Consider the following 19672-nt stretch of genomic DNA (forward strand, 5'->3'; position numbering starts at 1 on the left):
CACTCCTGCACGATCATTCTTTGGCTCGTTTTTGGAGTTGCCGCTGTTGGAAATGGTGATCACGGTTTGCTTTTCTTTTTTTTTTGTTTCATCATCTCCGATTTTGGGGAGTACAGAGGCAGAATGGCATTTTTTTTCCTGCTGCTGCGCCCGTTTCGGTTCACTTTCCATTTACCCATGCTGATTGGCTGAACGGGCCCAACAATGCTCGGACCATTTTCATACACTTGGACACTCTGGCTATCTCTGGTCGTTTGTTTCAATGCATTTCATAGCTTGTCGTACGGTTTGGTGTTGCGTTTCTGTTGCTGTTTGCTGCATATGGGTTTGGATTTTTTGAATGCCGTTTTTTCGTTAATGTTTCACTTTATCTCGTTCTTTGTTTGTTTTCTGGCCGATCCACTAGTGCAGCGAGGGAAGGTGAACGGGGCGATAGTCCTGTTGATTGTACGTGCCCTGGGTTTGGTCGCGTGAAGTGCAGGAGAATCCCTTTTTTTTAATGTACCGTGTTTTTATTTCGCTTATACTGTGCACGGTGACAGGTCACGAATGCGTCAGTGCCGTTGCGTGGTTGAAGTTGTGGAGTTGAGTGGTAACCAAAACACACCATAAAGTATGTTGCCAAACTGTAAAAGAAATGGTTTAAATTTTGTGAAGAAGTTTTCTGCATGCAATATAATAAAAGGACTAACTTTCGTCTTTTGTTGTAAAAATTTGATTTTATAACAATTATAGTTATTTTAATATTTTAGTTCTTTGAACCTTATTGGAGTTTGAATGAATTTTTTTCTTCAAAGTCATCCGTCAGGGTTCTTTAAATTTAACAGCATTGAAGCGTTTTTCATTTAAAACAAACTCTTCCGCTTTATGTATTTGTCTTTGCCTAGTTGTAAGTGCTTCATCAGATATTTAAAAATACATTATCTTGATCTGCATCTTACGAGGAAGTTCCAATCTCGTCACCCTTCTTACCGATCTTTTACCCTTGTGTCGCTATAGTCTCCAGCTTCTGGAAGTCGTCGTTTGTTGTTTCTTCTGCTACCCTGTCCATGCATTATCTCCAATGTAGGCACCATACATACGTTTATTTATTACACCTCCATAAAAAAGGAAAACAACAAATGATCGTTCACATACATATAATTAAAGCAAAAAATAAAGGGGGGTGCGATCGTGGTATAACGAACGCGACTCACACACACTAGTGTGCGCAGCCCTGCGCTTAAAAATCTCGCGATGTTCGCGGCTGTATGTTCGCGGAAGCCATGTTGGATTTGCAGCATCCCAGTGGTCTGTCGAGGTATTGGTGCGCGAACGCGCGAGTGTGCAGCTAGAGTGCGTGCCAGAGTCAACACTTGTGGTGTTGTGGATCGTGATTTCAGTGCGGAGAGCCACAAAGAGAGATCGACGTCTTTGCGACCGTCTTTTCCGTTTTCGGACACCGCTGGACGGCTGAAACGCATACAGTGAGAGGAAACGGTTTAAGATCGTTTCTCCAGCATTGTGTCCTCCCACCATACCCCGGTCCGGTGGAGGACGTTGATGATGATGATAAGTCTCTCCGTACAGTGAGTCTCCCGCACACTTTTGGGTTCGATTCCGTCGCGTATGTATGGGATGCCACTTCATGTATGGGAAGGTTCATCGCCATGCACGGCGAAGGCGCATCGAAGTCTTTTGATGGACGAACGCAATCGCTACGCACTCGCGGGTGAGACGGTCGATCGGTCGAGGATTGTTTGGATGAAAAAGGAGAAGGAAAAAAACACAAATAAATAACATCACTCCTTATGAGCTGGCACAAGAATCTTTCAATAGGCGACAGCAGATAGGGTAGGGAGAGGATCTAAGCGAGTGAAGTCAGAAGGCGCAAGAATCTTGTGCCGAGGAGTTCTCTGTGCATCGACGCACTTTATCCCAGGGAGCACACTTGCTTTGTAACGTCAATGGTATGAGGCTAAAAATCAAAATATTAATTTTAATTTTTAATGTAAAATATTCGCACTTCTAGATGTATGTCATGTCGAACATATTTGTATCTACGATGGGACGTTTGATTCGATTTGAAATCAAATATTCTCTGTCTTTGCGGTCTCATTTCTACATAATGTTTCAAACCCTTCTTCAATCCTCGAATGGTACTTCCCCTTTTCTGACTCACCATTTCCTCCCCAAAAAATCGATAAATACTATCACCACAAACAGTGACGGGGTTGTGGCCTCACCTGAGGCGATATTAATTTCGAATTAGAGTTCCCACCTGAAGAAGATGAGGCGAAAGAGGAATAGTTTTCGTATCGAATCAAATCGGATTACTTCCCTTTGCCCGGGGGGCATTTGAATTTGACTATTTCTGGGACATGGTCCACTATCGGCGATCGCATAATGGGCTGTGGGCAGGTATTTCAAATGAGTCGTATATTTTCGGGGTTACTAACTTTATTGTAAAGTATAGGAAGTTTTGAAAAGATATGTATGTTGTTTTAGTAACACAATTTGTTTTAGCGTTCGTAGTATACATCAGTTTCTGTCGCATTGAATTCACGTGATAGAAAACAAAGTAAAAAAACAACGTGCCAATACACAGTTTATTATAAGACATGATAATACAAATAAATTCGTTGAATAGGACATTCACCCTTATTCCGCTTTAAAATTGGCACTCGAAAAAGAGGTTCGTCGCTTGATCCAGTGTTGATGTCTTTCAATATTCCGTACACTTAACCACGGCCACCAAATAAATTTGAACCTGATATGTGTCGATAGAGATTTATGTTGGTTGTTTTTGCTCTATACTCTCCTCTCTCTATGTTCTATGACAAAATTCCCTTAGCATAAGATCGGTAGTCTTCAAATTGAAAAAAAAAAAAACGTTTGTGATGATACCTCACAGCACTACTGAGCGGGAAATGGTTTCTTTGTGCGCACGTGCCAGTTTAGTCGCTCGGTCTCGGTGCAATTGGTGGACGAAAACGACCAAGCTCAAATATAAACTCAGCGAAGACACGGGAAAAAGAATAATAATCCGATCTTCACTCTACCGCGAACGGTTGGTTTGGTGAGTCGTGGTAGATTTCATTGCGCGATTTGCAGATTATGTTTCTTCCTGGTTGGCTTCTTCTGCTGTTCGTCTCCCACGCATTATTCGCAGCACTTGGAAACGCCTGTATCTCGCATCTCGAATCCAAACCTCTGCCCCATCCAAAAAACCTGCAGCATCCAAAGCAGACCCTCGGACGATTATAGCCTTGCGATGTCCACGGTCAAAATACCTTGCCATAATAAAATGCGCGCCGCTAGTGACTTCTTGAAAGTTAAGCTTTTGCCGGCCTCCACTGGCCTCTGCTCGAGCCACTGCTCGGTTCGAGCGCGCTGCACACATATACAGATGCATGCAATGATACTCACAACCCACCTGACAGCAACGCTGGTATGACGGAATGACAGCTCGGCAGCCTTCGAGGTGACCGCGATTGAGAGCAGACCCCAATAGACAGCGTCGGCGTCGTTGTGAATGTGGTTGCTTTGGGCCACCATCCTGCACGGTTTCGATCGTTTGTGATCTTTTGGTTTGAATCATGCGCGAGCTATAGTTGCCGCCGATCGTAACCAACACAAGGAAGGATATACGAATCGCCCTAGAGCAATTGGGCTGTGCGAGGTCGATAAGATAGATTTTTTGGGTGTCCGTTTTAAGCACAACTTCAAGGAAGTTTCCAAGATTTAGTTTCTACTTCAAAGTTAATCTGTACATGCTTAAAAAGCTTCAATGAGCCCCTTTTTATAAGCAATGTATATCCCTAATATTTTTAATATACGTAACACCACTGCTTCGTTGAAGATTCCTGTGAAAGCCATGAGTTCCTTTTGGTATTTTTAAGAACTTATGAGGTGCGATTTTTCTACTATTTTCGATCTTAAATCTTAAAATTAAACAAGTTAAGAGAAAATAGTTAATATTTTGGTAACAATGTTTCTTTTTTGATGTACGGTTTTACTGTAAAGATTTATCAAAATCACGAGTACAGCACTATTCTTAAAAAAAAAAAACAGTTTTAGTCCCAAGTCTTTCGATCCCTGCGTATTAGCTTGCAAGATATGATTCTCTCTTGCTGTCGATCTCTTTCATAAATCTTTGCTCCTCGTTCACTGGTGGCAGGTTTGAACCTACTTCACCTTTACCGTCGCAAATCCCTTCCCGCCGCGCCCCTGGGATACTTGCGTTGACATTTGCCGAACGATGTGTTGGTTTGCGTAAGTGAGTGGGCCGCACGTTAAGAACGAGAAGCGACCGTAGTGTGCGCTTAAGCATGAAAGAGATGCTGCACGATCGATGGTGCTGTGTGTGCGTACGGGCGATCGTTTTTCATCCGCTTCATCGGCTACGATCGGTGCCAATGGCTGGGATTCCCTTTCTCTCGCTCCTGGCACACACGAGCGCGTACGTGTGTGTGTGTGTTGGTTCGAGCAGTTACTATGCCACCAACACATCGTACCAGTTGTGCCGTAGTTAGGTGAATGCCAGAGGGCGGGAGTGGTTGGACGAGTTGCCGGGTTGTTTCTGCTGCTCTTGCCTGTCGACGCTGAAGCACTCGCAAGCGCTTCGGTTGTTAGCTCGCAGGGTCGTGTCGTATGTTTCAGATCGTTACTGCTCTGCTGCCCGTTGCTGCGCAGTTGCTAAGAAACGAAACGCAGGAAATCGTTTCGTACGTGCGTCCCGCGGTTTTGTCATTCGTAATACTGTCTGCAACTATTATCTGAAGAGCCACCTGCCAGCGGTGGATGTGCCAACGGTACGGATCGTGTTGTGTGTACGTGCCCGTGAAACAATAGGTGTATATATCGTCCCGAGACGGCGCTTACAGTACGGAGCTCCAAAGGACCCAGCAGATTTGTTGGTGTTGTGGAATGTGTGGTGTCCCCCCAAGCGTTGGGTAACGAGCGCGGGTAGGGGAAGAGTGTGGGAAGCGTGATATAGCACAACCTGATAGTGTTTGTATCGTCCTCGAACCGTCACGCTCGCGCCTAAACTGTGCGTTTTACACGCTGCGTGCGTTGTGTGCTCTGCTGGTTGTGTCTTCTGTATCTGGTCGATAGTTCCGTGAAACATCGTGCTGAGTGTTCTTAACAGGAAGGCCTTAGATCGCCAACTACCGTCAGGTTGCAGGAAATGACAAGGAATCGTTTCTCGGTCCAACGTGTTCCAAGGGGGTTCGTCGCTTATCAGCTACCGTGAAAGCGTTGAAGTCTTTCTCCAAAGTGTTTCACGAGAGCGTGCTTTTGCGTGAGCAGCAGCAGTGTGTGTCGATCGTTCGTGTACCGTGAGTGTGAAGGATCGAATCAGCGGATCGAAGAAGCAAAAAAATGGTAATAAATATGCATAGTGAAGTATAAATGCAACAGTGGTGACGTATAGGCCAGAGAAACGCGAATGCAAGTGGAAAAGAAGCCGAACGGAGTGAGTGCAATCAAGGTGCAAACGCGGAAATAAGGTGCAATCGTAGTAAAGGAGCGAAATTAAAGGCAAAAATAAGCGCCAACCAATATATATATACGTGTATGCCTTTAGGCGAGTGGTTTGTGTCAGCAGTGGTGGTGTGGTGGATGCAACGAAACGGTGGATTATACGGCGCAAAGCTAAGCTTCTGCAGAGGCGGGAAAAGATAAATTAAATCAGCAACATCTCGCGTCTTCCTCAGCCATCGCTGTCGGGGATAAACGTCCAGTTCCGGCACCAAGTAGTAGTCTACTAGGTAAGGAGTAGTTAAAAACTTTACGTTTCGTTTCTTTTCCCTGAAGATGACCGCTGTTTTTTTTTTAACAGCACGAGAACTAGAATATTCCATTTCACCATTCTTTCTTTGTCAATTTCGTCCGGAGATGGACGGTTGTTGAGATGGAGTCCGCGACAGAACGTTGCCTTCGCGTTTGCATGCCATTAATGTAGCTTTGTGCGCAACCCCCCCGGTTTGTGCCGTCGTCTGCACCGAGGGATTGTGTGTCTTCTTGCCGATCAGTTCGAAAGACGGCTGAGCGAAACGGGTGAACCCCGTGTGTGTGTATGCTTTGGAGAAATATCCGCCTGTAGCGCGATGCTGTGTGTCGTTGGGAAGAACAAGGATGGGCGAAAGGGGAGGGGGGAGATGAAGGTGGAGGAGGATGAGGTGGTAAAGGGAAACAGGCAATACAAGTCACCTCCTGTCTCGAGGGGCGAGATACACATATCGTTCGTTCGCGAAGTAAAAGCTTTTTTCTTCGTTTTGGAACTTTCCGTCTTCTGCGCTCGGGTCGTGCTGGTGCTTTCCTGAACTTATCTTGCTCCAAAATAATCCGCACGGTTTCGCGACGCTTTCAGTGCAGTGCTGCTGCTCCCATGTTGGGAAGATGTTTCCCTTGGGTCGTGCAGAAATATTGTCTTCCAACGTGTCCCCAAGCCACCCTTGGGGGATACACACATACACACATGAGAACAAAACAAACGACAGATGAGAGGATATGCGATAGGAACTTAGCAACTTTGTGATAAGTGTGTGGGTAAAATTAATATAAAATAATTCGCCACTCTCGCCTGTGACTTCATGACTTTTAGATAGGTTTTGTATTTATATCAACCCAAAAATTATTCTCCCATATTGGAGGGGGCGTTTGGGCGTGTATGTATGTGTGTTGATGGAGGCGCCGATCCTCTGAGACTCGGCAACTCTCAGTCATAAAGTGTTGCCATGCCAATGATGCGGAAAGAGTCACTTGACGCAGAAAAAAGGGGGGAACACCTATAAAGAGAAGGAGTAGATATGGAGAAACACTAAAGGAAAGATAGAGAGGATGAGGAATAACTTTGTAAAATAAAACGATGAAATGGAGGTGCCAGTAAAAGAGAGAAAAGGAGAGAAAAATCATGGATAGTTGGGGATAAAAATAACCATATGTGTAAGTCCTCACACATACACACTCGCTGTAAGCAAATCAAAAGCGAGAAGGAAAGATAGCTTAAGTCAAAATGGAGAGCAAGATAAATGAAGAACAGAACGAAAGAGAATGGTGAAAGATAAAAACAACAAAACTATAAAAAAAATGCGCAACAAGAACCAAGATTCTGTTGCTTGTTTGGTGAGTAGAGGCAAAGATTGTGCTTTGAACAACGTAGCCATCATCGTTTGGTTGGCGCGGTGTTGGTTCTGCTGGTGTTGATTCCTACAGCATGGTAGGGTGGTTGAATGGAAGTGATGTTGTTGGCCGAACGGGAAGGAAAGGAAAGGAAGTAAAGAGAAGGGTGGTTTGTTGGAAAGAGGGTGAAGCGGAGAGAGACAGAGAGAGGGAGTTTTGGAGAGAGACGGAAGCCACCAATACACCGGCAAAAGCGTGATTTTGGCTCGATCATGCATGAATGTTGCGTTGGAAGCGGTGATCAGTTTTCGGGATGTGTTTGGTGTTTGTTTTTTTTTTCTTGTTGTACGGTTGTTTCGTATGCTACATGCGCACGTTAAGGCACGAACACGAAGGCGCAGCATAAAACCAACACACAGCCACAAACACATATACCCCCGAAGGGGGGATTACATTAACGGGGGTGAAGAAAGAAGCGATGAAAATAACAACAATAATGATATTAATAAAAACCCATCCAGAGGACTAACCTATAAAATGTCATGACATTTCCACCATAAACATTTTGGGTTTCCCGTACCGCGACGATAACGCGATAAAGTGGGAGACGGACGAAAACAGAACACGCTCTCGTGATGGTGCAGTGTGAAATCCCACACGGGGAATGAAAAAAAAAATAAATGTTGAAAAAAAAACGTGGAAGAGAATGAAAAATCTCAGCAAACTCAGTATGGGGAAAAGTATTCGCTTGGTAGTTTGTGAGGAATGAAAAACATCCCTTTTTTGGAAAAGAGATACGCACACAGCAATGTGACAGAAGATCGAGATTGAACTCCACAAAAGGGAGAGAGAGAAAGAACGTTTAAAATAAAAAAAATTAACTACAATCAGAAAGTGTCAGTATCCTGTACATGGTCCAGTTCATTATTTTTGTACGCTTTCCTTCACCGCAGCACTGACGGGTTGCACTTTAATTTTTTTTTTATTTTTTAACATTATGTCTGCACGTCCTGACGATCTGATAAAAGCTACCAGGATGTGAATGATACGGTTGCATGTTCGTTTGCTTCAAAATGAGGGCATGTTTTTGGTAGGTGAAATGTTTTTCCCAATTTCGTTCATGAGTCATGATTGCTTTTCCATTTTTAAAATCTCTGTACGTTTTCGTTTTATGTAGAAGTGAATGGTTTTGGGCACGAAAATGTAGTTGAAAATATTATTCCTTCTCTCGGTTATTTATTTTAAAAATATGCTTTTATCAATTTATTTCAAATGCGTGTTTGAGGCGAAGGTTTGAGTTTTACTTCCTGTTAAAAATTAAATGAATTATCTTTCATAACCGATTTAATTCCAACTACTGGTCCCTTTTGCAATGAGTGATCTACAAAACCGTACCCGGTAGTGTGGTAAAGTTTAGAAAGGGAGTCATTGCATTAACGAGGCGAAAGGAAGCAAAAATGGCGAATGGCATGGTGCGGCGCACTTACGTGTTGCACGGCTGTTATTAACTATCAGCGGACAAGGCAGCCGCGACGGGTCCGATCGAAGCCACGACGCGCTTCCTGAAGAACGCCATGGTATTATTGCTATTATTGGCGAGTTAATTGCAGACACAGGGATCGTACGACGATCGTACCGCAGCCGAGGACAATTGCACTTTTCAGTGCACCGGAAGACCGCACGAGATTGTGTCGCGAAACGGGCATTCGCAAGCAAACCCCCGAAGAGGGTACGCGCGAATTGTGTGCGAAAGAGAAAATCTGATCGTCCATCGCAACACGACACACGCACCAAGTATGGCGTCGAGGATCAGGTTGAAGGAACTGGTGTAGTTAAACGCGTCACGAACCAGTCCTGACTGGTGGGTATGTGTTTGTGAGGCGGCAGATCAGCCTGACGAACGGATCGAACCCCGCCAGTAGAACTGTCATCCGTCAAACGCGTGTGCTCGGGTTTGCTTTTTTGTTAACGATGCGCGGGCATCGGAAGAGCGAGAAAAAGACCCGTTTTGTAGAAAAGCCGGTCTAACGTGCACGTGACTTTGATGGAAGGGTGTGTAGACATTCGACCGCGCAGCAAACACTGGATCGCTCAAGAACGGGTCAACTTCGTCATCGGAGGCATCAGTCGTGAAGCGCCACACGAAACGGTCCAGAATCCGGAAGAACCGGGTGAAAATGATTTGCGTGGTTCTTTGTTTGTTTGGATTTTTTTTTCGTTCATCCTCCCTCCCCCGGTGCGTGATCAGATGGTCGACACCGTGTGTTGCTTGACTGGTTTCGGCACTATAATGCCGGGATGGTGGTTTAGGTTTTCGCTCGGGGTGGTGAGGTCATGTCCGTGCAAACACTGCTCGTACTGTGGTGACGATGTGGGGAATAGAGAGAGATTATTTTTTTTCACACATCGTTCATAATTCCACAGCACTTTGCGCTAAAGCGTGTGCTATTTTAGCGGTGGCGTTTTGTTATGAAACAACGCGATGGGATTTTACGTGTTGAGGTCGGGTGCATTTTTCGGTGCTTAGTTTTTGGCATTTCTGTTTTTCCTTCCTTCCCAAAACCCCTGTTTTCGTGTGGATTTTCTGTTCGATTAATTAGCAACATGGGGTTCGTCGCTTTAAGTCTTTTGTATCGTTTGGGGTTTTACATGATTTTAATAATTGTTATTTACGTTTCTTTTCCATTTTAAATAGCAAAATAGCTTACAATACTTTTTCTATTATAAAAAATAATTTAAAAAAAATATTAAAAAAACTTTTATTTGTAATATTTAAAATAGCAATAGAAATCACTTCATGTTGAATAAAATGCATTGTTTGCATATGCATGACAGTGTAGTTTTTGTGTGCAACTTTTAATGGAGCAAATCATGCCAAACGAGTGGATTGCACTCTACTCCTACCACACGAGAGAGCAATTAATGGAGCCCGAACGGAGCTCACCGATCGATATCGATATCTGGGGTATGCAATCTTCAATTCATGACAGCCCGGTGGATGCAAAGATATAAATCATGCCTGCCGGTTCGGATGTCGGATCGATCGAAAGCCAACGGCTACAGTTGAAGGACATCCAACAGCAGCGCGGTGGGCAGAGGGGCGAGAAACGATAGGCAAGAGATTAATGGCATTTCGCTACGAGCGACAAACGAACTGTCCTGCGTGTTGAGAGATGTTTGTATTTAACTACGGGCAAAGCAAAGCTGTGCGGCGATATATACCGTGTGCAGGAGACATATAACCTATTGAATGTGCTGAAATGTTCGAAATGAGTTTTCGAGACCCGCTACCGGTGCCTGATGGTGCAGCAAAAGTGTTTATATTAACGAACGGAAACGATCATTGATTTTTTTTAGATGTTTTTTTTTTATTACTTTGCTTTATGCATATGTAAGAACGGCGTCACTTATGAAAGGATGGTCTGATTTCTCTGAAGCCGGGTAAATAATTTGCAGTCGGTCCTAAAAATGTAAATGTGCACCACCTGGTACGACCTCTCGCGACTGACAGCGAGGCTGAGATGTATCGCTTCGGGGTGATGATTTCAAATGGGATCCGTTCGGCTGTTATTCACGGTGTTTGGGTTGGTTACGGTTATACGAGGCAGTGATGTCGATATTTGCGAGCAGGAATTAGGTATGTCAGCCCACAACGGATGGATGTGGAGGCTTTGCAACCGTTTGGCCATGTCAAGTCAGCTCTTTTATGACATATTGCACTACTCAGACGAAGAGAAAGGAAAACAGTATTGAGCTATGTTCACAAAACAAATGTTGTATAGTATGTCAAATACCTTCATACTTACTACTTCTTCAGGCTTTTGACTAACTCAGCCAGAGTGATAAAAATAAACCAAGTAACCCATTAAATGGCAAGAATCGCTATTCTACGCATCAACGTATATGGTAAATTCCTTCATATGCACAATTCTACCGATTAGTAACTCAGGATGCTTGAGTATTCGCCCACGCGGAAAGGCACTTTGGACGCCATTCTCGAGTCTATACGAACTAGAATACATTTCAGTTTCAATGGAATACGTCAGAATAATTCAAACAGAAGAGTTATGGAGCATCAAAAGCCCTGACTTCGTAATGTTCCACGCAACTCCAAATGCGCGCGCCACCAAACTCGTGGTTTGTTTATGACTTCTAATTACTTCATTCTTCTCTCGTTGTGGTCTTTTTGCCGTCTGTCACTCGAGACGAGTGCGGGAACCGAAGGGAGCAAGCGGAGAAGGAACTAAACAATTTCTCATTACGGAAGATTTATGGTAACTGTTTCTTTTTCCGCAAGGAACCACGAGAGGCGATAGCCTCCAGGCATCCATTTCTAGATTCCTAGGGATTCCAGTGTTCCCGAGGGTTTCTTCCCCGTGGTTGGCCGATACTCTTCAGGGGGAAAAAAAGAATTGAATTTCTCCTCCACTCAGTGGAAAACTGATGTGATGCGATTTGCGCCCAGCATGCTCCAGTTTGAGCGATTCCTTTTACCACTCTTTTTCCGTATCCGACTGACTGACTTGGGGGGGTTTTTTGTGATACGCACGCAAACGGTCCCTGCTCGACATCTAACTGTATCGGGCCCTGTACCGCGCAAGACAGCTAACGGAATTCATCCTTCAGGAAAGGTACATGCCATTTGCGCTGCTGCAAATGAAGTTAGAAAGGGTTTTTGCAATCAGGGGAGGACGCAGAAAGAAATCCTCCGATTGCTTCCGCAATATTTAGAATTAAATAGAACGTGTGCGGATCTGTGTGTAGAGGGAGTATAATGTAATGTGATATCGTTTTTCTGCTCTTACGCTTCTTTTCTCTAGCTTTGGAAAGCAATGTCCATTTATTTTATGGTGACATTTCATTATTACGTTAAGCATTACTGTGTGGCATTAAAATGTATCACTTTTGCAACTTAGTTATATTGCATTGTTGACGTTTTATTTATTGTTTGGGTATTATTGAAAACACAATTTTTAACTTAATTTTATTCTTCAACTTATTATTCATCATTGTCCTTTTTTGTATTTAATTTATTCTTTTATTATTTGTAGTTACCTGTTGTAATCATTAAACTGTTTTTTTGTTTTGTTTTATTATGTTCATTATCTTATCTTTTCGTTCCTTCAAGTCGATTTTTTTCTGTTTGCTTTTATTACATGTTTATTACATTGCTTTTGTGTTTTCTTGATGTAAACATTTATTTCGGTTTCATGTTTTTATATTTTTGAAGTTTTTTTTTATTTTTATAATCATTTCGATGTTTTATTATTTTATCGTAAAACATAGTGTTTTATTTAACATTATAACGAAAATTTCACTCATTTCATTAACAGCAAAAGTCTTACGTTGTAGTGCTGTTGTTACAAAAACACATGTTAACATCAGTTGTTGAATGTGTTCCAACGTCATGTACCTATGTGGCTGTGGAATGTGTTTTCATTATATAAATTTCTTTTGCAATTCCAATCCCTCCCCACCGTTTCCAATGCCAGTGCACTACTTTGCTTCCAAAGCATTTCGATCGAAGTAACTGATTCCCGCTTTACTTTCTTAACGCCTTCGCAAATCGGTTGAACAAAAAAGTAACCTACACACATTTATGCATCACCGTTTCGCGGAGGTTCTTACTCTGGTTCCTCCAAACCTTCATCGAACGTTTATGTTGCTTACCACGCAGGAAAAGCTGCACTTTGTTGAGAAGAATCGAGCATCAAAAAGCCTTTGGCTTCTTTTAGCTAAGGGCTGCGATGTTTCGTGTGTGGAACGAGCCCGTCCGTTTTTGTTCACCCCTCCCCAATTCCACCGCACACCCGCTACCCTCACCCGCCGGGCGTGTTGGTGAAGAACAAACTAACGAACGAATTATTGTCGAATGCGGGATGCTGGTGCACCGTGGGGTCGGTATGTGGCCTCGTTTAATCGCGGGTACATACTCCGAAACATACACACTGCGACTGTTCAAAAGCGTCTGTTCGAAACCGGGAAAGCGTTCCATTTGCGCACCAGCAAGGAATGCGCGTGTGCAGAATGGAGCTGATTGCCGCCGACTCTGCGCGCGCGGGTCTGCGACAGATAAATGTGTACGCGCAATAATCCGACGGCGACGAACGGGATACCTGCTGCTAACGGGTTATCGATGGAAATGGTCGACGACTTCGGTGGGACATCTTGTTTGGCCGCTTCCTGCCAGCACCACTTTCGCGTCTAGTGAACGCGGGAGGAGACTTACACACTTCTTTTTTTATGCCGTTTTCACCAGCCCTTGCTTAGGGTCGTTTGCAATATTATGTATCAGTTGTCCTGTTGCTGTTGTGTCTTGCAAACGAACCGAACATGGACCGACCCGACTGCACTGGCCTGGATGCTGGAGGGTGTGCATAGTCTGATTGGTTGGCGATCGTTTCTTTTCCCTTGCTTCCGTGTCGATCATTTCCTACCGCTGGCTTTCCTGTGCATCCGATGAATCTCTGACTCACATGAATCTTTCATCGGAAGAAAAAAAAACTCTTCTCTAGGTCCCTGCGTGTGTGTGCCCTGTGTGGAACGAAACGCGCTGAAACGCAATCCAAATCGGATCACACGCATGAGTCAGCGTGTTGCGAATCGTTTGCCGGCGAAGAAAATAATTCAACAACACTGAGCGAATGATCGTTCCCGGTTGACTGGATAGTGGAGTGGCGATTTCTCGATAGATGGCTTGTTGAGGTGTGGAGTCTGTGCCCAGGAGCGCTGGGGCCACACGTAACCCCGGTCGCACCATTTATAAATTGAATAAAAGAAATGAAGGAGTGCGGTTTTTAGAAAGCAATAAAAATGCAACGATCGATCAAATGTACAGCTTGGAACTTGTTGGGTGATGTGGTGCGGCCCGATAAGCAGCACATTTGACAGATTTGGGCATCAGGTGAGATCGCTAGGGATGGGAGAAAAAAACTGCCTGTAGCAGAAGACGCAGTAAAGGTGAAAATAAAGGGACTGTTAAGTGGTGAGCGATAAAAAGGTTGGACGTGTTGCGCTGATTTATTTTCTACTGTGAACAATATACGGGAGAAAATGTGTTATACACTTTTATAGCATTAGTAGTATCTTCAAAAAGGTTACTTAAATATTGGAGCGATTGTTTTTATTAATAAATATTTTAGTATATTAGATTTATGCTAAAATAAATACAAACAATTTTTGTCAAAAGAAGTCAAATTAGTTTTTATACAATTTAAAAGTACAATAAATACGATAAATATTTATGTTTATAGCATCGCTAATTGTGCCATAAGTTCCGCAAAAGCTTAAGTCTCCTATGAATTATGCCCTAAAAGATGTCTACTATGATACTTTAGCTTGTCCTGTGTGCACCGATTGTTATTTTTACCGGCACGATTACGTTTTAGCTTTATAATTTTACACATCCTTAAGCCGTGCCATAATTTTCACTTCTTTGATCACTCACCGGGCACCATTATGCAGCATTTTGCTTGAGAAGGAAGCAATATTTCGTACATTTACGCTCGAGAATTCAAACGTCTTTGTGCCGAAAACGGACCAAAATTGACTGACGAAAAAAAAAGTTCAAGTGCGACTAACCGAGATGGTAGGAATGGGACCTTAACAAAACACAATCACGAGTTTCGCTCGGGATGAACTTGTTTATGATGGTAATTATCGATTGAAAGGCTTATGGTATTCGCTGCAGGACTTTGTTCGGCGTATTGTAACAGTCAGGTTGCCTTTTCCGGTCCGTCTGCAGGAACGCAACGAACGAAACACAGTCATCGCTGTGTGTGTTTATGTTGTGTCTGTGAACCTGTCTCACATGATTGCACCATCCGGGGCACCGGGTGCAGTCGGTTTTATTTTTAATATTTCCTTTTTCTTCCCCCGTTTCTTTCCACGGCCAAAGGAAAGGGAAATGGGCCTTTTTGCTTCCCGTCTAAATCGCCTGCTGATTTTGTTTTGAAAAATCCTCACAATCCTAGGATGTTGGCTACTTGCTACCTGCCGGGTTTTTTTTCTGGTTGGATAAAGCAACAAAAATACCTAAAAAGATAATCAACAAAGTCAGCCCAGTGTTGGTCGGGACTGCGCACCGCACGAATAACCGAACAAGACAAACTCGACCCAAAAGCAAAGAATGGAAAGCCTCCAGTATCAGCAAGCAGGGGCATGAAGATGATGCGTAGCAATAAAAAAGGATCATCCTCTGCCGCATGATAGATGTCTGGCTGGAAGCGGTGCCAGATGAACGGTGAAATCAATTTACTTGGCTCTTCAGGTGGCAAAAGGGATTTCTGGTGCCCGTGGCTCGGAAATGATTGTTCAGTTTCAGTTATGGGCTGTGGGTTGTCTGGTTTGAGTTGAATCGCTTCTTCCCCCCCTGTTATGTGTGTGAGTGATCCTCAGAATGTGGTTCAGCACTATTTATGGTTCGAAATAAAAAAAATCCGTGATCGGCGATGCTGTATTAAATTTTAAGTGTGAATTGGATCGCTCGCTGTTAAGTCTATCGATGAATTGCTATTCGAATTATAGCTTTCATAGCATGCCATAATTATGGAAGGTTAATAAAGTAGTAGATATTTTGAAAACAGAAACACATTTTGCTTCATGTCATTGAATAATATTCATTTTCAATTCTTTTTTTCCTTTATTTGAATCTTGCCTATATTTTGTTTCCAATCAAGGAAATTCCTTATGAGATTTTTAGTTAAAATTGGTGAAATCAACGTTTTTATAGCAAGATTTGTGAAGGACACAAATTTAAAGTTTTAATTTGCATTAGAATACAATTTGGAATGCATTCGCATACATTCACAGCATGATGTGTATCGCTTCCCAAAAAGATCCAACAATCTAACGCATCCAGTGTTGTTGGAACGAAGGACAAACAAGGGTATAAATCATCTTGTCCTCACAAGAGCAAAACTAAAAAAAAACATCTAAATAAAAACTGTCATACTACTAATGCGCAGCAGCCAATCTGCGACGCGAATTATGAGCATATGAGCCAAATCACCCCGATCGGTCAGCATCGCTTTGACATTTGCGCTTCCGAGCGGGAGCATAATAGCGAAACAATCGCCAACCGATCACGGTCAACCAACTGATGCTTACTGATCAAACCCCGATCGGAGTGACGGTTTTGGTACTACCTATCAGACGAAAACCCATTGCCCGATCCGAAGGCTTTCATCCATCTGGCGGCAGAATGATCTTCGGTGTAATATCGTTCATTAGTGTCGGATGGTTGTGCTTCACCTTGAACCGGTACGGTACGAATGGGCAATTTTACTGCCAACAGCCCGCAGACCAGCGTGCCCGATATGGCGCTGGTTCCAATTTGAACCAGCACCGCAAACCTAACGGCCGTTCGTTGCGGACACGCTGTATTCACGCCAGAATATTGCGCGCGCGTTTAAACATTGGTAAAATACGCACGCAGGCGCCTCACCGGGTGTGATTCTTTTGCTTGAAAAGTCACCGTTTTTTTTTGTCTCAAACTCACTCGACGATTCACCTCACGGGCGATTTGTTTTACTGCCGTGTCCCGTACATGCGCGGTTGCACATGCTGTTATGACATTCTTCGTGTGGGGATTTTTATTGCTCAGCAATTGTATGATGAACACGATGACGATCCCTTAGATGATGCGTTTCTACTGATGCGGAGGAGATGGCAAAGTTGTTAGTAAACATGGCGAACGAAGCTTACAAACGCTATTAGAATGCAAGCTTTACGGTGTGTGTTACAACTGAGAAGTGTCTTGGACTTAGTGAACGAATGTGATGTTTGGAGATTATTTCATTCACTGTCTATTTTTATATTTCTACTCTTCTTTCAACTTTCTTGCTGTTAAGTTTGACTATCGATTAATGGCTCGTAGAGAATAGTTTTTAGGTGATTCAACCATATTGCGAAGGTCAACTTCTTCAGATGAAGATACGATTTTTCTGTGCTCTTTTCGTAGAGACATTGCTATGTGTTGTTAATGTTGATGTGCTAATTTACTATTCATCATTATTTTATTTATTAGTTTGTTTGTTTCTGCCTGTTGGGCCCAATTATCCAAACATCAAACAATTCCAATTGCTCGAGGGTTCGTTGTCTGTTTTGTTGAAGTCTTTCGTCTCAAACCGTGAATCGTTTCGAACAATGAACAGTGTAAGTTTCCACTATTTTTAATTATTGTTTGCGTTCGGTTTCAGACATCTTAACAAACAATAAAATATCTCAATAACAATAGTAACAATAAATAGAAAATTATTTTCTATGAAAAAAAGCGTGAAACTATTATTTCATCCATTCAAACCGAGAAGTAATGCTGCCTTAGAGTCGTTTGAATCAGTCAGTTAGCGTTGTTCAAATTCGCTGCTTGGCGGATACCGGGCCAAACGCAACCCGGGCGCAACTGGCCTAGTGAACTAATTTCCGGTCCGAAAATGCTCGGTAGCCTTCGAACCGAAACCGGACTGGTTTTTTTTTTTCTTCATGCGGGCGGTTCTCTTCAATGAAAGCAAAAGTGTACCGAAATAACAGGATCGCACGAGGTGTACGCGCACGAGGTGTTGTTTTGGGAAGAAGGGATGCCAAAGGTAGACAAACAGGTCTTTGGAAAATATGTGTGTGTGTGTGCGTCCGTGTGTTTATATGAGAGCACGCGCTGCACGTTGTTTTGAACCTGTGAAACTGGATTGTCCAGGTGAAGGTGAAGACGTCGCCTGATGACCCATGTATGCAGGTTGGGCATGTTGGACGACCCCGGAGGCTAAACCTACGGGAAGATCCCCAACCTGTCCGTTTGGCAAGGGCCCGGTTTATGCGCGATACCTGAGTTACCTGACGCATCGATAGGGGGGGTTTTTTGGCCGGTTCGCTCGAAGCATTTTTGGATCCGGTCGGACCTGTTTTTAGCAGTGTGTACGTGAGCTTGAACGCATCATCAGCCCGAGCGTTAGCAAGGTGATCTAAAACATTCACGACCTCGCGATGGTTTTGGATGGGGGAGACTGTGAATATTGGCGATTGGATGAAATACTGGTTCGTACGATAATGTAAGGCACGCAGCTAGATCTACAAAGTGCGCGGACAGTAACCACTGCCTGCAGATATGATGTCTGAAAGGTATTCTTGATCGCCGCATTGTCCTCCGCGTCCGTGATGGACCGGGCAACTGGAAACCTCGCTCCGAAGGTTACCTCGAGCGATCGTGACGCGCCAATTGCGAATGCGCTACTGCAGGCTGTCAAATTTGACAAGTTGTTCCCGGCGGCTACCGTGCAATTCTCGTGTTGTCTACCACGGCCTGACCTGTTGTTGATGGTATGGAAATTCATTAAAACACGCAACAGTGGTACAAGACATCGGTGACGTCTTGACCGTGCCCAAGGTGCGAGATATGGTGTCAGTGAATAAGTTCGATGTTATATTGGAGCACGACGTTTCGACGCTAAATAGTCGGTTCAAGGTGACACCTGCGTAAAAACACACTCTGGTGACTTGAACGCGAAACGTAACGCGCCGGAGAAACGCTTAACACATTCATTAGCTTTCCGTGTGATGGTCGTTTGACCTTTTTTTATTTATTTATTTGATAAAAGCAAAACATAAGTTAATCTTCTTTCACACTTGGTGCCGAACCATTTCTGGCCAGTGTTACGGTGCGTCCTCGCGTTTCGGTGACGTTGTTTGCAAAAGACACAGGCGCATATATTACGCACCACGGTTGCGTCAATCAGGAAGCTTCGTAACGCCGCACCGGGCTGGTTGGAAAATGGTTTAGGGTTTTTTTTTGTTTTTTGGGGAAGGCCACAGGTGGGCGGAAGATGTATAAAAGCCGAGCCGAGTTGGTTCGAAAAGAAGCGACCCCCCAATATAAAATTCCCCACAATAAAATAATCAAATCCATTCCGTTCTTCATGCGAGCTTCTCGTTTATGGGTTTTTTTGTTGGAAGGACGCCAAAAAGGAGGAAAGCGGGTTGGGAGGCGTTAGGAGGTTAGGAGGACATTCGGAGATTATGCTGATAGTTGATGATGGCGAATGGTGAGGTAAATTTAAATTGCTAATCGAAACGCGCGGCCTGACAATCTCTACCGTGCGGATGTGTTTGTGTGCATCCGAGGCTTACTTCGAAACTTGGGACTTTTATACCTGTAAATATAAAAGTTTTTTTTTGAGTAAATAAAACCAAAGTTGCCTTTTGTCTTGAAATCCATATGGGAATTAATGTGGTGGAATGAATGTGGAACGGAGCGCGCCCGTTTCTTCCAAGCGGAAGATTCGTAAAATTAAACTCAAGCCGGTCGTAAATTTTATCCCAACCTCCTGCCGTTGTACGCCAAGCGATCGTGCGCGGTACGTTTCTTATCAAATGATGCTGCGTAGCTAAAAGATGGAAGCGACGAACGTACTGTGAAGGGAAGGTATTAAACGATCGACGCGAGTATATTTAAAGTATTTTTTGTTTTTTTTTCTTACTGGAAACATTATTGTGAGATTTTTGGACAACTTTGTATCCATATGGTGCGTAGTATTCTATTTATAGTTAGAAGCAGTAGTGTTACATATTCATA

At 43.5% G+C, this 19672-nt stretch overlaps 1 protein-coding gene across 2 annotated transcripts in view; it reads left to right on the top strand.

Annotated features, from left to right (window-relative positions):
* The first annotated feature begins 4487 nt into the window (after positions 1–4487).
* LOC125769160 (protein grainyhead-like) overlaps positions 4488–19672 on the top strand; it is a 174152-nt gene continuing 158967 nt past the window's right edge. Inside the window, exon 1 of one of the 2 annotated variants that reach the window (XM_049437695.1) lies at positions 4488–5753. The gene's annotated coding sequence lies outside the window, so the exon portion shown is untranslated. The remainder of the gene's footprint in view (positions 5754–19672) is intronic. The other variant, XM_049437694.1, reaches the window with a different exon arrangement.

This window comes from Anopheles funestus, chromosome 3RL, assembly GCF_943734845.2.
Source record: "Anopheles funestus chromosome 3RL, idAnoFuneDA-416_04, whole genome shotgun sequence".
Lineage (NCBI taxonomy): Eukaryota > Metazoa > Arthropoda > Insecta > Diptera > Culicidae > Anopheles > Anopheles funestus.